The following is a 22122-nucleotide window of genomic DNA, read 5'->3' as shown; positions in this document are numbered from 1 at the left end:
TCCAATTTCACCCACAGAATTTCCAACAGAATTTCAATTTTGTTGATTTTCCCGTAAACGGTCGGTATACTGTAACGGATTACCGACCAATTTTATTCCGTTGCTAAACCGTCGTAAAATCGCCGCTAATAACCAAGTAATTTGTCTGTCGGAAATCCGTCTCTTTTTCCAACGGATTTATTCCGTCGCTAAAATTTTGTCGCTATTGCCTGTTGCAATTCCGTCGGTAAGCCTATTAGTGATGGATTATCGACGGTTTTGGCCGTCGGTAATGCTCTTTTTTGTAGTAGTAAACAGATACAATGTTTAAAACAACTTATGAAGATGAAATATCTTATGGAAGAGACTGGCAAAGTGGGTATAAAAAAAAGAGTTAAAGGGCGTACCTATATCATGACCAACTTTTGTAGAGGTAGGATACAAAGCAATGCGTCTTTCATTCCCTTGATTTGGAAGCTCTATAGCGAGAACCTTGCCGGTTGCCGTGAAAGAAGATCATACAACTAAATATTATTTTCTACAACTTTTCAAAATCAATAAAAAGGCCATCATGGACCAAGATTGAAAGGGATCAATCTTACTTCCTTAATGTTAGTTGACAAGATACATCCAAAATAAAAATCAACTTCTTATTCCAAAAGTACACTTCTTTTAAACTGTCATTTCAGGAACTTTTTTAAAATAACATGCATCAGACTCAGACTCAGACCTGACTTGGAAATGAACACATCAAAAAATAAAGTAAAAGCATTTGTTTTGAAAGTAGATTGCTATTAAAACCACCATTTTAGAAAAAAAAAATATTTTGAAAAACTTGTAGACTCAAGCCTGACCTGGAAATGATACACATCAAGAAAAATTCTCAAATTACGTTGTTATTACTTTAAAGCTGTCATTTCAGAAAAGTTTTTTTGAAAAAAAAACTTGCATCAAAATCAAACTTGACCTGGTAATAGAAAACATCAAAAAATAAATAAATAAGCTTTTTAAGAGTACATTGCTATTCAAACCTCCATTTCAAAAACATTTTAAAAAACTTGCCTCACTTAGAAACTTCAATTTGCCATTGTTGTTTGGTCTTTTTACAGATTTGAACAATTTATCATACAATTGTTTGGCAGTGTATGTAGTTAAAAAATTTTTTTTTTTTAATAAATACCCTTTTCATCGAATGAACAAAATGTGAAGTTAGATGCAGTAAAAAAGTCAAGATAACTAACATGTAAAATCGTATATACATTCCACTTTCTCTGAGTTTGCAATTGGCTTTATCCATGCTAAAAGACCGCATAAATATGTATAACTGTGGTTGAATAAGTAATTCCAGTCCAGTTTATGAAACATGTTGTGAATGGGTATGTAATAGCAAAACATCGGTTGAGATGATTTCCTGTACAAATTAGATAAAATAAATCATATTTCTATATAATAAACAACCCAAATTCGAGAAAAGTAAAAGAAAGGCATACGTATAAAAAATCAAAAGACAAAAATCCAGTAACTCGGTCAATGAAAACAGTCGAGAAACAGATCATATACACAAAACCACTATGAGGAAGCATGAAGTGCATTTCCATTCTATTACCTGCCACAAATACATTAATCAGAGTAAACATATACATAAAATATTTGTTTTCTTGATATATGGATCAATTCACAATGAAAAATGATGGAGCAATCGAACATGTGAGATAAAAAAACGTGAGAACATATACATGAACAATCAAATCCTTCACATTTGATTGAATTCTTCACATTTGATTAAGTTCTCCACATTTATCAAATCCTTCACATTTGATTAAATTCTTCACATTTTATCATATCCTTCACATTTGATTATATTCTTCCCATTTTATCAAATCCTTCTCATTTGATTTTTAGCATAGGAAGAAAACTTTAGGCTCTTCTCTGACTTGTCATTAAAATGACAATGTCTTTCTCGTGGGGTAGTCTTTCGTAATACCGTTTTCTTGTAGTACAGATCTATACACAATGGGGAGGCAGTCGATTTACAGCTAAAAGAGGGTCGTATAGGACCTGACATGACGCAAACAAAACAGTGTCATATAGAAAACAATATTGGACTTTCGGCGACATACACACGAGGTTTACGTGACAAAAATGATTTGGTAAGTATTAGGATGAAATTTATTAACATTTCGCGAGTAGATTTCCGACAGCTCACTAGTTGTCTTTACTCTACAGGTTTCCTTCAATCTACTGGATTCATTACTTAGAATAGATTTAACTTTAAGGGTCACGAATATTTCTCCACGCACCTAAAACACAAATACTCCAGCATACGAGTCATCAGTGAGTACCTTACCAGTTGCTACCGATAGTTCTTGGATTTCATTCCTTGTTCTGATCATGATTGCTCTAAATCGAGTAGTCACCTCCTGGTTGTTCAGTCTTGGGCAGTTTCTCTCAAAGTGCCCATTTTCACCATTTTCATGACAAGCCTTTCGTCCACCAATGTTTGGTCTAATTTTTGCATTTCATCTCTTGGTAGCATACTCCTATGAGCATCACCCGTAGTGCTTCTCAAGTCGTGGCATAAGCAGAGTCGATGCCCACGATTTAGACATAGTATTTCTACTTGGTAAAATTTGTGTCTTTAAAAGTGTAGGTGACCACTTAACACGATAGCTTTCTAGACAAGAGCTGACATGAAATACCAATTCCATCTTTTCGCTCCAGAGAGTCATTCCTACAATCCATTCAACGACGTAGAAGGATCTAGGTTGACGTCACTATTACTTCCACGTTTATTGCTTTCGAAATCTACCTTGTTCAAATTCGTTGTTCCTGTTGACTTTGTAAGTGACCAAGGTGTTAACTACTAGTTGTTCAATCATTATCTCGATCATAGTTGCGGCAAGAGATTGTGCTGGCTTTAGATGACCACTGACTGGTCTCTTGTGAGGCATATCTTGGTCTCATTACAATTGGTTTGAGGAGAAAAATAAGTCGCATGAAAATATCGTTGTGAACATAAGCGATAAAATTACAATTGTATCAACCATGTAGAATTGGCGTGGGGTTGCCCGAGATTAACTCTACTACGAGTATTAGATGTAGCGAACTATTACAGTACCACCAAGGGTGAAATGTTACACTTGGAATGAGTAGAAAGAAACAACCAAGTATTGGAATAATTGGTACAAACTTACGAAGAAAATGTTGCAGAGTAAGTTGACTACAACTTGATGTTTTGACTATATCTTGAGTTTCAAAGTTCTGATTTATTAGAATCAAGATATTTTGGATCTAGACAAGATTCCTAACAACTTTCATGTTTCAAGTTTTTTTATTGAGTCTGTTTTATTCTCCTTCAAAAAGGGTCACAAAAGATGACTGGTAGGCATACGTGTCCTTCTTTTGAACTTGGATGGTTCAAACATAAGTCGGACGGTTCACAACAGAAAGAAACAAATTGATTAAATACCTAATCCGAATTCGAAATGATTCGTGAATGTGCGTATTTTACACAGTATCCTTAAGATGTCTAACAGGAGTATTCGTAGCATGTCATAGACGAGAAATTAGTATTCCGAGATAATCATCAGACATGATCTATTTTTATGATACTTACAGTTTCATGAGCATTAGAGGTAAATATTTGTGAAATATTCGTAAAGGGTTTATTAAACTTTTGAGGGTTCTTAAGCGTTTTGAACTGTGATTTTTCATTAAATATTCTGGATTCCAAGTGTTTTAGTCTATCAACAACCGAATCCAAGCTTAATTGTTCATCGGTCCAACCATAATTAAACATAGGTGATCAGTCTACGTCTAGTTGTGGTTCGGCCGGCATACAATCAACATAGTTAAGGTGTTTGACCTAAAACCTTGCGGTGTATTAGCATTTGAGGGTTCGAGTTTATGTAACTCTATATTTATGGGGTTAAGGAATGTACTTAACCTAAGAGAGTCATCCATAGGCTATAGTCGTGTTTTCCTAAGAAACTACTAGTTCGCTATAGCTAATAGCTCTGATACCAATATGTCACACCCTCGATCGACAACGAAAACGCTGAGGTGCACGACGTAAACTAGTAATCACAGTTATTGAACATACATTAAACAATACAAATACAATCTTTTATTATTACCGAAATGGAAGTTTACATTGACAATAGTTATTGCTGAAACGCTACACACGCCTAACAATCCGACATTCACAATTGTATGATAAAAATATTAGGGGATTTTCTGTACGAACACTTCCGACCTTATAAATAACCTGAGAATACATGCATTAAAATACGTCAACAAAATTGTTAGTGAGTTCTACAGGTTTTGACACAAAGTATTTTTATACCCAAAAATGTTTTATAAAATTTATCTGGTTGACCATCTTTTATAAACATGTATTTTTCTATCGAAAGTGTAAAATAATTGAGTAATAAAAGTATATTTAAAGTCATTTAGAAATGTCATTTGCTCAAATCCAAAAATACACCATCTGTAAAATATATAAGTAAAACAAACTTATAACAACTTCTTGCGGTTCTTATGACCAAAATGTTTTTTGTATAAAGATTTTGAATACCAATTTATAAAGTCATATCACACTTTGTGAAAACATAAAATAGCCAAGTTTAATCTTCAAACTTTGCACAAACGTTCATATAGTTTATATGTAAAACTTATAAGTTTCGAATTTTATAAACTTTGTAAATTAGTGTCGTATTATTAATTAAGTATTGTCTTACTTAATTTAGAAACCGACACTTAACCAGTGGGTCAAAACTCATCCGAAAATACTTTTGAACAACCGGTAAATTATAAACGCATATTTTTACCACTCCTATAATTTCAATGACAAATATTAATCATTGTAACGCTCTAAATTTCCAACCAATTTAAACTTTTCAAAAAAAACTCAATTTCATTAAGTTATTACAAAAAGGTTTTCAATACAAATATTATCAAAGTATTCCCAGAACCATATCATAAAACATAACATGAGGAGCGGTACGATCACGCATTTTCCTTGCTACGGTCTCCTGAAGTACCTGAACCATTTAACCACAACTGTAAGCCCGAAAGCTTAGTGAGATACCCCCAAAATACCAACCACATATACCATACACATAGCATGTCATATCATAACAGAACACAGAACAGGTATGCATTTCGGGTCTACTATGTGACTGGTCCGCCGTACCGGCCCTTCAGTCCACCTGGTCCACCCTCCGAGTCTAGCCATATACATCGAGTCTACAGTGTGATTGGTCCGCCCGCACCAGGCCTTCAATCTACCTGGTCCACTCTCTGAGTCTACAGTATGGCTGGTCCGCCCACACCAAGACTTAAGTCGGCCTGGTCCACTATCCGAGCCTTGGCACGTCTGGTCCGCCCTCTTGGGGCTACAGCCTATTCGGACCACTCGCTGGGCCTTCAGGATAACCGGTCCGCCTTGGGTATGTTGGCCTACAGCACAAAGCAGGAATCGCCTCAACCCAACCCCAATCCAACAACCATGTGCATATAAACATACAATCATATAACAGTTCACATCCAATCAAACCGATCTAGCAGATCACATAACATAACATCATCCTAACCAGGATACCAACCTAACCGGTCACTAGCATAGCATCATCCTATATACCAGGATATCGACCTTAACCAGGACTCTAACATATACTATCCTAACTACTAGGATGCAAACATAGCAAAGCAATAACATAACAACGATACCCGGATTACAATCCGATAAAGGGTCGGCCTTGGTGTCGTAGACCCTGTCGATATAGTGAGGATAACTCACCTCGCAATTGCTGACTAAAAAGATAAGATCACGTTGCTCCAACTTCCGACACGAAATCCACCACTGATCAATACCAAAAGACTAAACTCAATAAATACCAATAATTACCAAAATACCCCTAGAAGTCAATTGGTCAACTCTTGGTCAAATTCAAAGTCCTCAGTCAAAGTCAACCTTCCTGACTGACTCTACTCGCCGAGTCAACCCGCTGACTCGTCGAGTCCCTATGCTCTGATGTCACACCCCCAAACCAAGGATGCCGGAAACGTCCGGGGGTGGAGGACTTCATGTATAGTATCACAACAACGAGTATAATAGTTCTCAAAGTAACTACAACCATCATAAATATAATTGAAAAAGTTACACCAAAGTATATGTTTACATGATTCAAATCAATTACATTATGATGACAAAATGAATTGTTTAACGATTTATCGTCCCGTCCTCAAAACGCTGTTGATTTCCTGTTTCACTGAATTCCTGAGAATACAAGTTGTTTGAAAAAGTGTCCACAAAAAGGTTGGTGAGTTCATAAGCTTTTTAGATAAAGAGTTTGGAAACCGTTCTTTGTAATGTGCGGTGTGTTACCAAGAAAAATCCAATGTTTTCCTTATAAAAGTTATGTGGTCCTAAATGTCGGGACCGAGAATGAACAAGTATTTGTCATACTTAAAGATATAAAAGTGGTTTTAAATTGGCGTAAAACCCTTTCTGATTTGAGAAAAATCCCGTAATGAATGATGTGTAGTCTTAAATACCAAGACTGAAAATATACAATAATATCCGTAATTATTGATATAAAAAGTGATTTTAAATCGACATAAAACCCCACGGGCTAATTGAGTCGACCGATTTGACTTGTTGACTTTAGTTGACTTTCACTTGACCGGAAATTGACGGTTGTCACATCATCCCCCCATTAGAGGGAATTTCATCCCGAAATTTGAATTTAGCAAGGAGTAGGCATGAATAATCGAGCCAAGTCACTACGGTTGACCTCTCGGTCCATGTTCACTACGGTTCTTCCACTAAGGTGAGGCTCTTGTGGAATTCGATCTCGTCAAGGGGGATTTCAAGAGTCTCATCGGATAGATGCTTCTGCAAGTTCGAGATGTGGCGGGTAGAATGTACTTTACCAAGCTCTCGGGGTAGATTGAAGTTGCGAGTTATAGGGATGATTCTGACAAGAATCCTAAAGGGCATAATTATCTGGGGTTTTAGCTTTCCACGCTTTCCGAAGCGTACTAAGCCTTCCCAGAGTGAGGCTTCCAGAGGAATTTGGTCTCTTACTCTGGAGTTCTAAAGGTTTCTCCCTCTTTCTTCTCTTCCCATACAAGGGTTTGCTCCCTTCAGGGTCAAATTCGTAAAGGGAATCCGTAATATGCGAGAAGTTCTAAAGGAACTAAGACGGTAGGTCAGCGAGACCCAAAATTTCGGCGTGTTCCCGTCGACGCCTTTGGTGCTGACAATTTCTCAACGATTTTGATTAATTGAAAGGGGTCCTCAAGAATTTCCACATCAATAATAGTGTGTCTTAGGAACTTGACTCTTCAATTCCAGAACTCGTATCTAGAGAACTTCGGGTACGGCTTCTCTGATCGTATTGTTCCCACAGTTTGTTGTAGCTGCTCTTTTTGGTTGTCTTCTTACTACTAGGGTAGATAAGCAAGTCATTTTCAAGGATAATGTCGAACTGATCCCAGTAAGAATGGCGTACCCTGTTCATTAAGTTCATGAAGACTGCAAGCGGGTTGGTCCTATCCGAGGGGTATCACTACAGACTTGTAGCGTCCGCATCGAATTTGGAGGATTATCCTCGGACATCCTTCTTCAACACTCGCGACTGGTGATATTCGGATCTCAGGTCTAATTCCTGAAGGTTAACTCGTTCCTTGCGGTTGGTCAGCCTATTCGTCTATGCGGGGCAGATAGTAATGATTTCTATTGGAGATATTGTCGGGGCCTCTGAAGTCGATGGACCTACGAGCAATTTGCCTTTCTATTTGAAGAACAAGACCGGAGCTCTCCATGGTGAGGAGATTGGTTCTTCAATTCCATTGTTGAGTAGTTCGACAGGTTTGACCTGACAGTTCTTGCAGCTCGGCAGGGGGGTAAGACTGTAGGGCGATCTGGTCACTGGAGTTGTATATAATTAAGATTGAAAAGGTAATTGAATAAATGATTCTCCTTTAAGCTCACACCCCAACGAGGAAAAGAAGTAACAAGGGAATCGTTAATTCTAAACCTGTAGAACCTTAGTTATATACCACCCTTGTGTATACATTCTTTAGCGATAGATTAACCGTACGGGTCTTTGGATTGAACTTAACGTACTACCTGAGTGGTACTTCGGGGAGGTTTGTTGAGGTTTCTTCGGAAAAGGCTAAGAAACATGAGGTACTCTACGCATGAGTACTTCGGAGTTCTGGAATGACGGTTTCGCTAGAAAGATGATTTCGGAGGAAGAGATTCACGCACGAAACTGGTATTGTGAGGATCGAATGGACTCCAGTCGTATAATAAAAATCGGAGTCACTTGAAATAAGGCGCTAGATTTGATCGCAAAGGCGTTACAAACAAAATACAACTGTGCAACTTTTAACAGGGTTACAATACTATAAATTTACTACAAGACTATTGTTGCGAACTAGGTATACTACAAAAGGCGAGTATACGCAGTGCGAGGGTCCCTTCACTGACGGGGTCTTGCAAAAGATAAGACTCTAGTTGCACTAGTTTTGAGTAGTTTATGATTCTGTTATAATGAATTCCTTAGATATTTTTAACGGGGTCCAGAGTAGTTTCTCCTGCGGCAGTGATCCTTAGTATCTTCCCGTCTGCGCCAGAGTTCTTTATTATTGGACAGTCCTTTTTGAGGTGTCCTATTTCGCCGCATTGGTGACACATATGGCTTGTACTAGCATTGGTGGTGGAAGTGAGGTGTTTAGTCAGAGTTACGTGGACACGGGTGCCTTCCTCGTTCATCCACTTTGAAAATTTCCTTTTATGGGGTCCGGTTTCACCACCACTTTTGTGTGCAGGGTTGGTCCCATTGCCAGGGACTTGAGGAATGGGTCGTGTTGGTGCTGAAGGGGAAGGAGTTTCCACTCGCTGTTGTGGCATGGCAAGTCTTTGGGATCATTGGCGCTCCTTTCAAGCTCAACGATTTCGTTTCCTCCTCTCGGTTTTACCACTTTGTACGCCCGTGACTATTGCCCTTTGGTGGCTTCCTAGATCGATACGTCGATCGGAATTTTTAATTCCTTTGCTAGTCGTGATTGCGTTGCCAACATTGAGGTTTGCAAGGACAGTTGTTACGGCAGCTGTTACTGTGGCTTGGAATGTGGCGGCGTCGATATGAAGGATAGGGGCTTCGTTGATCGGCTGACTATTTCCAGATAATGACATGATTCTGCAACACGAACGACAAGGAGTTCATGAGTGACCAAGGTTGACTCTATATTATTTTGAGTCTGACTAAGAGATGAGTCATTATACATGAAAACTTAACTTATACACATTATGATATAACCAAGACTGGGCGGATAGTGAAATGTGTGATTCTACTTTAGTTTCACATCCCAATGAGGAAAAGAAACTAAGTTAGAAATCTCACATTCTATTGTCTACCAGGTCTTTGTTATATATAACTGTGGAATGTATAAGTGGGGAAGTCATATTAACAACATTCTTATTGATTCCTCTCAATGAACTAAAATTCCTAGCAAGGCCATTACTGAACCTAGATGTATTTCGACCGTTCACCTACAAAGTAGAAGTATGTTCTCGAAGGTTTGACCTACATCCATATGATGAAGTCCTACTATGGAGTAGAAATTAGTTCGTAGAGTGGTCTCATGACGTTTGTCGTTCAAACCGGGTTCCATTGGTTGGTGAATAACATGATCCAACCTTTGAAAGAGAATTGGGAACGATCCCCGAGCTAAATTACCCTAGTCCAACAACTTGACTAGAGTGGTTTTCAGATAGACTCCTATGATTATATGATGGAAGTATTTGAACAAGGAGTGATGCAGAATTTAGCCAACTGACAATGTCATTGATGTTCAAGATGTAACAAGTTGGGGAAAATTGACCTTGTAGGAGGGTCTTACATCACATCCGGAGTAGGAGAGTTTTAGCCACCTAAAGGCCTAACTAAAAGTACCCACAATACAAGATAGTCTCATCGAAAATACCTCATAGGGCATAGATAGGAAAACAATTTCTTTTTAGCAGGGAAAGGAAAGTAACACATCTACTACTGGTGGCGGTCATCCCTCTGGTGTACTCAGAGTTCTATGACTTTGGCTCATGTTTCACGATGAAAACGACTTCGTGAGTGGGAATAATTATCTCAAGTTCATCCTTACGATTTATATTCACATATATAAATTCTCGCACATTATTGTACTATTCCTAGTGTCTCTGCTAACGTTCCTGAGACAGAGTTATGGTAGTGGGTAGGAGTAGGTTTCATACGGGCGTTTTAAGCTTTACTCATCTTGGGGTCAAGTTTGTCCAAACACACTTAGCTGAGGAGTTTTGATAGGACCTGGTGCATTAGTGTTGGTATGATCGCACCCCATAGGTCTACGAAGAAAACACCTTTCAACCAAAATGTTTAAAGGTGAGACGATAATGAGTTTTTAGAATGGCTATGTTGCGAGTTTTCTCACTAAGTTTATCTTAGTTCAATTTGTAACGTAATTCGGTTGTTAAGGGTGCTCTGTAAACAGTTCATAACGAGAGTCTTTATATGATAAACTCATGTGTTTGGGTAGTTTTGTATCCAAGTGAACCTTGTAAGTTGACCCAAGCTAGGTCCTTATTATGACCCATTGATGATGCATAGTGGTATGATTGAGACTTAATAGACCTTTGAGTCTGATGGATCTGCCGTAAACCCGTTTCGCTAATATGATGCTATAAATTTTTGATTTCAGAGAAGACCTTGACCTCGCTGCAGGTCCACACCACCTTATTAAAAGGAAAAGTTTTGATAGCAATTAAATCTCCCGATTAGTATAAAAACTTAAATCGCAGAGTTTAGCTCTCACATAGAATAGAGTAGCACCAACGCATACTCATGAACCTAGTTTACAAGGTCTTGTGAGCGGTATCAACTCTACTCACGACGACCCGTCCTTTGCGATGCCTGAGGCAAAGTCGATGCACCATGTAGCTTTGACAATTAACGCTTGGCTGCAATCATCCTCTCTTTGAATGCCGTGTGTCTACCTCGTTACTCTCTTGCCTCTGCCCGAGCTGTGATAAGGTTCTAAAAAGAATTTTGGCCTCTGAAATAGTAGTCTATCTCCGAGTCTCGGGTATGTGAGACAGTAGGGTCTGTAGTAGCGCGCATTTTCTAAACTCGGATTGTAGTCTTCCTGTGTTAATCCCCGATGTTCGCGATCTGCCGGGTCTTTGCCGGGAGGGCTATGTCAGTCGGTCCCGCGTGCTTGAGGTCATAGCACCCTCGTTGGTCTCCACATGGTGGTTGTTGTCATTGCTGTCGACATTCAACCCACGATCACGGTTGCCCAACAGGGCACAAGTTCGATGTAGTCGAAACGGTTCGCAGAAACCCATGCTATGCATGGAGGATTGATTACCTCCGGTTCCGCTTCTGATTCTTCTCATAACCATTCACCATTTCTTGGGTTCGGATTGGGAAAGTAGGGGTTGCCCGGTAAGTAGGATCTTGGTATGTTATACGTGCGAGAATAGGAGTGGAAGAGATAACTACTAGGCGTCTAACATTATAATTAATTACTTATAAGGGTCTTTAGTTTTCACATAAGTTGGTTATAGTATTACAAAATACTCCTATAGTATTTTAAACTCATGTTCTGTTCTAATGTTCTCATTATGGTAGTGTTGGTAAGTTTTTAGACTTGTTGTCATATCACAACCATTCTTGGGCATGTGCTAATCACTCTTCGGACTAGCATAGTTGATCAGGCTATGCCACTCCCAAGACTGACCATAGATCCCCAATCTTACCCGTGATATTCAACAATCATTACTTTTGTTTTGTTCTAGAATGATGTTGACCTTAGTATGTATGCATGCATGTATACTTTTAACAAGAAACTATTTATTTCTAAAAGTATAGTTGTTTTGAAAACTTTAAATCAGAGACCTTAGTCCCAATGAATTTATATTTTGTATATCTTATGTGGTTCGATATACTTAGTTCACTATAAACAATGCTCTGATACCAATCTGTCACACCCCAAACCAAGGATGGCGGAAACGTCCGGGGGTGGAGGACTTCATGTATAGTATCACAACAACGAGTATAATAGTGCTCAAAGTAAATACAACCATCATAAATATAATTGAAAAAGTTACACCAAAGTATATGTTTACATGATTCAAATCAATTACATTATGATGACAAAATGAACTGTTTAACGATTTATCGTCCCACCCTCAAAACGCTGTTGATTTCCTGTTTCACTGAATTCCTAAGAATACAAGTTGTTTGAAAAAGTGTCCACAAAAAGGTTAGTGAGTTCATAAGCTTTTTAGATAAAGAGTTTGGAAACCGTTCTTTGTAATGTGCGGTGTGTTACCAAGAAAAATCCAATATTTTCCTTATAAAAGTTATGTGGTCCTAAATGTCGGGACCGAGAATGAACAAGTATTTTTCATACTTAAAGATATAAAAGTGGTTTTAAATTGGCGTAAAACCCTTTCTGATTTGAGAAAAATCCTGTAATGAATGATGTGTAGTCTTAAATACCAAGACTGAAAATATACAATAATATATGTAATTATTGATATAAAAAGTGATTTTAAATCGACATAAAACCCCTTTTGATTTATGAAAATCCCCGTAAACCTTATGAGTTGTTAAATTCCTATGTGAGCCGCTATAATCATACTATGACTGAATGAACCTGCCATGACGTTTCTCAGGCGTCGCGAAACTGAAATGACACTTGTCACCTCAGACCTGCCGGTCTAGCTGTTGCGAGCAGCTCTGGTGTGGGTTTGTCAAACCCAATATATATCTATACACAACTATCATGTTCTCCCTTTAGGAGACTCTGATTATAACTACCAGGAATTTAGATCCCGCACTCGGACGTACAGAAAGAGAATGTCTCACAATTTAGGTTAACAAGTTTACGTGTGGTGTGCGTGAATGTAAAACATTTTTGTATGAATGTACCCTTTTTGTATGAGTGTGGTATGTGATGAATCATAAACTATACCTATTATAGTTTATCAAAACAAGGGTAGAAGTGGTAACATACATGAACTATACTTTAACATAGTTTATTCAAATGTTTGTATGTAATAGATGTGCTATGATTATATCAAATCATTATTTCTATGCTTTATCTAGCAAACTCCATTTTTTAACTGATGTATGACTATATATACTAATTCAAAATTTCATTTATTTTCAAAACATATATTCACATAAAGATATACACCTTGCTCAACATGTTACAAGGTGAAATCAAATTGATAGCATTTTTCTGTGATTAATATTTTCATTTACTGTACTTAAAAAATTTATAGAAAAATCATCAAAGGTCCAAATCAGAATCCGTAAATTCTAAGATTTGGGAAATGAGTCTAGTTTGTTCATAATTTTTATTATGAATTTTAATGACCTCTAACTTGTGTGAACAAGTCCATAATCACAGACTGGTCCGGGTTGATGTTTGAATTGATAGACAGTTTTGTAAAAATCAGCATAAATTGTAGAAAAATCGTATGGAGATGTGCAAGTTGTCATTTTAAAGCTAAGAACTGGAACTACTTACACTTCAAACAGTTTTGAAAACAAAAATGTTTTAGTTACCCAAAACAGTCCGTGAATGGAGTCCAACTTTTCTGATGAAAGCTGTTAGAAAATTTTAGTTATGTTCTTGGTGTTTTAACTTGTATTCCCCCCCCCCCCCCCCCTAAAAACTTGAGAAAACATGAAAATGTAGGGATATGAACTCACCTTGAGTGATTTCAGTAGATGGATGATGGAGAAAAGAAGTGTTCAACTCAAGAACACTTGAAGAATTACTTGAAGATTCGAAGATCTAACAAGAATGTAATGATGTTTGTGTAAGGAATCATTGATTTGAGAAAAAGGGAAGTGAAATAATCATAGAGAGGATGGATTATACTTACCAAGAGTGTGAGAAAGCTTGATAATCAGCCTTGAATCTCGAATTTGAGGGAGGAAGTTGGAGAGAAAAGGTTGTTTGATCTTCTTGGTGAAAATGAGGAAAATGTGTGAAGTGAAGAGTGAAGGAGAGTTCTCCAGCTCTTTTGGACATTGGTGGCTGGGAAAAGAGAGGGGTAATGCCTTGAAGTGACTAGGAGTAGAGAGGAGTACAAGGATTGGTCAAAGGAATGGGCATGGGGTGGTGGTTTGTGCCAAATATTATGGCAAGATTCACATTCCACCTCAAGATCTCACTTAAAAGATTTTATTCTTAAATAATTATTTCCATGAAAATATGCCCAATTTATGAATATTTAGGGTCTTATATGTTAAAATATGAGTTCTGGAGAAAATCCCGCGTTAAATAATTAAAAACGGACTTAAAATGGAGAATTAGTCAAAAACCGGTTGAAAAATGGTGAAATCCAAAGTCTGGGCGAGATTGCGGTCATCAGCAGCCAAAACCGGAGTGGCTTAGTCGCCTGGGTGCGGTCCGAGGAGAAGGAGCTGCGGTCCGAGGGTCCTGACGCGGGCGTGGCTGCGGCTCGCTAGCTGCGGTCAGGCTGTGGCTCGCTGCGGTTCCAACTCAAGAGGGTCCGGCCTCTAAGAGGCTGCGGTTCCGGATGGCTTCTCCTGGGGCCTCGGTTCTGCTCTAGACCTCGGTTCAAGATGGACTTGGCCCTTATGAGGAGGCTTCGGTCCTAAAGGGTTATTTTCCAAGGTTTTTCCCTTCTTTGAGTGATTTTTCACCAAGTCAAGTGTCGGAATGCCCCAAATGATCAGAATAAATCCAAAAGAGGTTTTGAGAGAGATTTCACCATCTTGGAGAGATTTCACATTCTTGGACAGATTTCTCATACAAAGAGAGATTTGGAAGAGATTTCACATTCTTGGAGAGATTTCTCATACAAAGAGAGATTTGGGAGAGATTTCACATTCTTGGAGAGATTTCTCATACAAAGAGAGATTTGGGAGAGATTTCACATTCTTGGAGAGATTTGGGAGAAATTTGACATACTTGGAGAGATTTATCATTCAGAGAGAGATTTGAGAGAGATTCCACATTCTTGGAGAGATTTGGGAGAGATTTCTAGATAAAGAGAGATAGAGTGAAAACAATTGAGAGAGGTTTCGTGTGTGACAGTTGTGAGTGTTGGCTCCGCAACGCAAGGTCCGTAAGCCCCGTTAGGCCATGTTTAAGGACCTTACACACTCCTAATGAGTATGCAACAATGTTTTATCGGTTTGGTTCGTTACTTACCACGGTTTTAGGTTAAGGAAATCTAGATGTACGAACTTTTCAATTTATGATCTCTCATTAGACTAGCGAGTTGTATAGTAATTACCCAACGTAAGCCCTGGTACCCACGGGCTAATTGAGTCGACCGATTTGACTTGTTGACTTTAGTTGACTTTGACTTGACCAGAAATTGACGGTTGTCACATCTGAAAACTCCCATATCGCGACTCAACTCACCGAGTCGCCCCAAGACTCGCCGAGTCCAACCACTCTGAATCCCTTCACGCTCAACTCACCGAGTCATCCCTTGACTCGCCGATTCACCGTTCAACCCGAAAAAGGTTAGGACTCTTCGACCAGACTCACCGAGTCCAAGGCAACGTTAAACAGACTCACTGAGTTGTTCTTCCAACTCGTCGAGTTCCTACCTATCTTCATCCAACTCGTCGAGTCACTACGCGACTCATGTCTAATCTCTAGCCCGACTCGGCGAGTCATCTCCCAGTCTCGCCGAGTCCATACGTAATACCTTCATTCAGACGATCACAGGCCAATCCATTGCTTCCAATACATAGATCTGGACTCCTAGGGCCAGATCCACACGTAAAGTTTCCAAATTTACGTGCATGCAAGGCTCAACAAGCTCTACTCAAGCTAAAATGGAGGTTTAAGGCAAGGACACTCTCAATCAAGCCCCAAAGCTCTCACTTTCCAGGTTCATGAGTCAGTACCAGTCTAGATCTATAGTAGCAACCACAGATTTGGACCCAACACTTGAAAAGAGGCTCATATAAGACAATTTGGCCCTAAAACTTCATTCATGAACAATCTAAGCACAACAAAGTCAAGGCAACAACTTTATATCTCTAATCTGATGCCAACAAGCAAGAAAATCATATCAACTTCGCTCCACTATGATCCCACCAACTCTTGCTTCAAGTATCCTTCCTCTCCAAGCTTCAAAACACACTTAAATCCTTCTCACTCTCAATTTAGGGTTTACAATTGATGGGGAAAGCTTCTAGACGTCAAAGGGGGTGCCAAAGAGGCTGGGGTGGGACTTAAGGTTCCTTATATAAGGTGCAAACCCCAGGAATTAGGGTTTCTCATTCCAGCACTGACTCGCCAAGTCTAGCCGCCGACTCACCGAGTCAGTCACTTAGCACGTGACCAATCGCGACACGACTCGCCGAGTCTATCCATGGACTCGCCGAGTCTATCCTCCTTAATTACACCCAACACCCTGAACTTGAACTTCTGAACTCGGGTGTTACAATCATTCTCTTTACAATTTTGTTCTTTGAAACGACTATGCTTACGGACAATTATGTTGTAGGGAGAGGTAGTTAACAACCTAAACACTCTTACACACTCGGACCAAATTGGGAGGATTGACTCAATCTAGACCTATACTTCTTCAAAGAAAAATCTTCAATATATCAATTTGCCTATAACCGACACTATTTGTCGCTCCTCCACAAGCCAAATAGGCACAATAAACAAGCCACACAGGCACAATATAAAGAAAAATGGAGGAATCGAGATCATTACTAACGTTTAAAAGCAGTCGTATAGTAACAAAGAAAGAAACACTTGACGTCTGTTGCCTCATCAAATGAATTTGTAGCTAGCAACCATAGACGGAAAATGACGATTCACATAGATCTTTCCATAAGAAATAGATCTACACCAAAGTTCTTTATTATAAATCTATTGCATGTACATAGACCTATAGTATATGATCCTTCCTAGATTAACGGTTATAGAGCTAGGTGTCAATTCTAGGATTTGAAACTTACAAAGGAAAAACACAGCATCACAAAACTCTCTCTTTCACCCCTTTCGATACATTCCTCTCACAAGCACACATGGGATACACAATCCACAAAATCCATGACGACAATTCTTCAACTCGTTAAATCTGTCGTCCTCTAGGTTCACTAACACGAATCTTAAATTATTAAGTTTTTTCAAAGCTTAGTGAAATTAGTTAAATAGTGAAATTAACGTAGCGTTTGACTATTGTGGCGATAATAATTTTAGTAGTTCCTTACTTCAGCCGATAAGGAGGATGTTCGTTCTTGTAGCCGAATACTAACTTATGTCGATGTTCGATAAGTTGCCTAATTTATATGATATGTAATTTATTAAGTAATAATCCCCAAAAATCCAATAATTAATTATATTATCATATGTGATGAGTTTCGTATCACAACTAATATGATTTATATTTTTATACTAATTATAAAAATAAATTACATCCTTTACTTAGTAATCGTTTCCACATTATGATCGGGAGTATAAATATAAAAATTGATTTTTTGTATATTTTCAATTAATTATTATATATATTTGTCAAATCTTCGTTTATAGTCGATTAAGACAATGTACATTTCCTTTGTACACAATTATATTGAATAACATATATTGTTATGAGTATAATGTCTTTTTATGCTTTCTCAATACTTTCCTTTTTATGCTTTCTCAATACTTTCGTGCACATATATACGAAGAATATTACACTTTAGGATTCGTCTAATAACTAATATCTTTATATCTATCTACTTATAGTTCTATTATTTTTATTAATATTAACTAATATACCACAACAAGGTATAATTTTATCATTTATAGCATTAACTATAAGTTATATAATTTATTAATGCTTTATACCTTTTAGATTGTTATTTTCATAAAGAGGGACTAATTTTGCCACACAATTACCACAAGGGTGGGTTTTGCTCTCTTCAAATAAGGAGGGACTAATTTTGCCAAGTTCATCAAATATACAAAGAGGGTTGTGTCTTCATCATCCGTTCATTAGGTCGAGCAAAGCAAAAGGAACGGACATGATTTTAATTGACCAGCAGGTACTGTTTCTACAAACTTTATTTTTTAGATTGTCAAATTCTTATGTTATTCAAATCACTGCAACTATGTGGCAGAAAAATATGGATTAAAATTGATTTATGTTCTTCTTTTCTATTTCTATTCAAATAATTTTAATAATCAACTTTATTAATTTACATAAATCAACTTTAGACTATGCAATGAAATCTCTTATTATTCCTCTATTTTGCATAAATCTGATAAATTTACAATTATTAAAAATCTGGTAATTTTAGTTCCTCATCCATTCACTCAATATTATTTTTATATAGATTTATTATTTTAATAATCAATTAAGTATGTCAATCTCTTCTTATTATTAATTGTGTAATGTTTCTACAAACTTTATTATTTAGATTCTTCTTATTATTAATTGTGTAATGTTTCTACAAACTTTATTATTTAGATTGTCAGATTTTTATGTCATTACTACAAATTTTATGTATTTTTGCATAACATGGGTATTCTAATTGCTTTTCATATTTGGCAGAAAAATATAGATGTTAATCGATTTCAGATTTTATGTTTTATTTCTATGTTATTAAATTTTTTGATGCTTTTTCTTTAAATTTTATTTCCATTTTATTAAATTTTAATAAACAATATTATTTTTATGTATTTTTATTACTTTTTTTTTGTTTACACTTATATTTCATTGTCACCTATATGTTATTAAATTTTATGATACTTTTTCTTTAAATTTTATTTCCATTTCATTAAATTTTAATAAACAATATTATTTTTATGTATTTTTATTACTTTTTTAACACTTACTTATCTTTCATTGTCACCTACAGGGCAGTAAAATACAATCATTGCTCAATTGGAAAAAAAATTAACATCAAACAGGTAATATATGAATTTATCTCTATATTTAGAATTTATTTCGACATTAATGATGCTCTTTTTATTTTTTTGAAACGGCGATCTAACTTACTCCTAAACTACACCTTAAATTCACATATGTCCACAACGGGACTTGAACCCTCAACCTCAAGAAGGGATGACAACACCGGATACCGCTGGGCTACAAGCCCTTTGGTTAATGATGCTTTTTTTTTAACCGGCAAATCTAATCTACTCCTAAGCTAACAACACCTATTCCACCTATGTCTACGACAAGACTTGAACCCTCGACCTCAAAGAGAGAAGGCACCACCTGATACCGCTAGGCTACAAGCCCTTTGGTGTTAATGATGCTCTTTTTGCTTATTGTTTTTTTGTTTTACAGTTCTCATCATTGTACATTAAAGATTCTATTGCCGCTCCTTCTTTAAAGATCCCAAAAATGGAAAAGCTTGAATAACTTAAAGTCATTCATCATTATCTGTCATTTTGGGTTGAAGACTTTTTTTTATTAGTTTTATTGTTTGCTTATGGATTTATTTGACAAGTAATTTCTTTTGATCTAAGATTCTATGTTTTCTTTCATCTGTTTCACATAAATTTTATTTTTTTTAATTATTATGTGTTCCCTGCATTTAACGCGGGTTATAATCTAGTTTAGAATAATAAAGATTAATTTATTCCATTAGACTATTTCAGTTATTAATAAAACTAAGAGTTAATTAGTATAGAAGTTCCAAGAATCTGATAATTCAAATCAGTAACCTAGATTATCTCTAACATAAGTCAATCAGATGATTTTCAGTTACTTAATCAGCCTTCTGGTAAAAAAATAAAAAAAAAAATTGTTATATATGTTTGGCTTGACCCATAGAAATTGAATAAATTTAAATATACCGTAAGTGTATTTTTTATAACTAAAAAACACTAAAAACAAAAAAAAAGTTTATATTGCAATATTTTCATTCGGATTTATATTTGAATGAAAAAAAAACCTTTTGCATAAGGAATGAAAACTAACAAAAACAAGGATCATTCGATCATACAAATCAAACACTCCTTTTGTTTTAATTAAATAGGCCAGTTTATCACTTTTTCAATTCCATCTTGCGAAATAATGTCTATGATTTATCATACTACCATATAATTAAAAGTGAAAATAGGTAGAAAATAGAGGGACAAATGACCTTAATGGAAGAGGTAGCTTAGGAAACAAGTGAGGCTTCCTCATTTCATGAGGGAGTGTAACCAGGTAAAACATGTTCGCCCAATCAAGGTTTTGTTCCTAAAGACAACAAAAGCTTGTCCATATCCCTCAATATCTCCTACGTCTTGCCAAAACTTCTTCTTTTCTTCCATTGGCAAATTGAAAAATTATTGTGTTTCTTCTTTCATCTTCCCCAACAATGAATAACTCATCCATGATTTGTCATATGTAACATGAAATTCATAAATCATGTTTTGTGAGCACAATCTCAACTATATTTGTAATCGGTTTCAATAATATTATTGTTGTCAACGAGTATGGTTTCTCCCAGCTTATAACACAATACTACCAAAATCAACAACATTATGTTAAATATTTTTTTCACCATATTTTAAATTTAATCATGCAATAGAATCGGCATTTGGAAAACAATATGCATTATATAATTACCAGAAAAAACCCCAATCTTTACAAGCAAGGTGTAGCCTTCCCAATTCAAAATTACTTGAATCTTCAGACAGTAAGAGTTGCATATCTATGACAGGTACTTCTAGTAGTGTAGAAGACGACTGACATGATGATATTGGATGCTCCTAATCGACCCGAACATATCTGGGAGGAACCTCAACAAGCGGTTCCTTTGCCGATTCTTGCACACTAGGCACTAAAAGGGAACTCCCCAAAATTCTTCCCTTCGCTTCCATGTGTGTTCTACATGTATTGGTGTGGTAGTCCTTATATATAGAGAAAAATGTAAAGTTTGTCCCTTTGTTTATCAAAATTTAGGCGTGTGATTCCCTAAAGTTCAAATTATGCATATTATACCCTTAAAACCATGTTTTGCCATGTCCAAATTGAAATTATTAATATACCTATATATAATTTATTTTGATTTTTCTGATTTGTTTCAAATACAATTAAAAATACTCTCTCTCTCTCTCTCTCTCTCTCTCTCTCTCTCTCTCTCTCTCTCTCTCTCTCTCTCTCTCTCTCTCTCTCTCTCTCTCTCTCTCTCTCTCTCTCTCTCTCTCTCTCTCTCTCTCTCTCTCTCTCTCTCTCTCTCTCTCTCTCAAGATCAATAAAATCCTCAAAGTCTTTCTTGAACAAATCATACCCAAAACATCATCCATGAAATACTCTTTACAACCGAGAGTTACCCCTAATTTCAGAGTACCTTATGATGTAACCCTCATCCATTGTCGATGCTTCTTCTTGCACAACCTTGAGATTTGGGCATTATTGGCGTCATGTTGCTCTGATTTTGTTGCCTTCGTCGGGGACGGGAAAGGTGGCAGTTATGACTACTATTATTGGTGATGGTGCTTATGGGTTATACGACTGCTAAAAGAACGGAAGATTGTGAAAAGAGAGAAAGAGAGAGTGTCGTCTCATCTTGTTCTTAATTAAATAATACTCTAAAATATATGGAAAAAAATTTTAAAAAATATATAAATTAGCCATTTCAATTACATAGCAAATTATGTACTTAGGGATTAAAACTCCAATTTGTTTTGATGCTACTATACGTACCCTCACTCACTCAAATAAATAGCCAAATCATTGTTTTTTTTTTGTTTTTTTTTTGGGGGGTGGGTTGTATAGTACGACGTTGTGTAGTATTATCAGAGGGTGAGCCGTTCTGTAGATCACAGTGTACAACAAAGATGGTGGCGGTGTGTAGGAGGATTCTTTTGATTAGCGGTTATGATATCAAAATTAGATGAAAAATATATGTGTTTGGGGTACGTGTTTATATGTGTCACTGCTTGCTTGCAAGTAGAAAAATCCATTTTAAGAGTAGATGGTTTCCATACTGGTCTCTTGGGGCTGCTGCTAAGAACTTATAAAAATCAAAGCTTTTTCATCCCAATAAGTATATCTGTGTATCGTTGCAATGACTATTTATGTATGGGTTTTTGTTATTTTGGATCACTTATTCACACATGCTTAAGATAAAAAGGAGATATATATATATA

General features: G+C 36.7%; 1 pseudogene; it reads right to left on the bottom strand.

Moving 5' to 3' along the window:
- LOC145094805 (protein SRG1-like) overlaps nucleotides 1–20850 on the bottom strand; it is a 42165-nt pseudogene extending 21315 nt beyond the window's left edge.
- Between the last annotated feature and the right edge of the window lie 1272 nt (nucleotides 20851–22122).

This window comes from Lactuca serriola, chromosome 3, assembly GCF_051521515.1.
Source record: "Lactuca serriola cultivar US96UC23 chromosome 3, Lser_US96UC23_V15, whole genome shotgun sequence".
Classification (NCBI taxonomy): domain Eukaryota; kingdom Viridiplantae; phylum Streptophyta; class Magnoliopsida; order Asterales; family Asteraceae; genus Lactuca; species Lactuca serriola.
The sequence above is the reverse complement of the archived record's forward strand: the minus strand, read 5'-3'. Positions and strand labels throughout refer to the sequence as shown.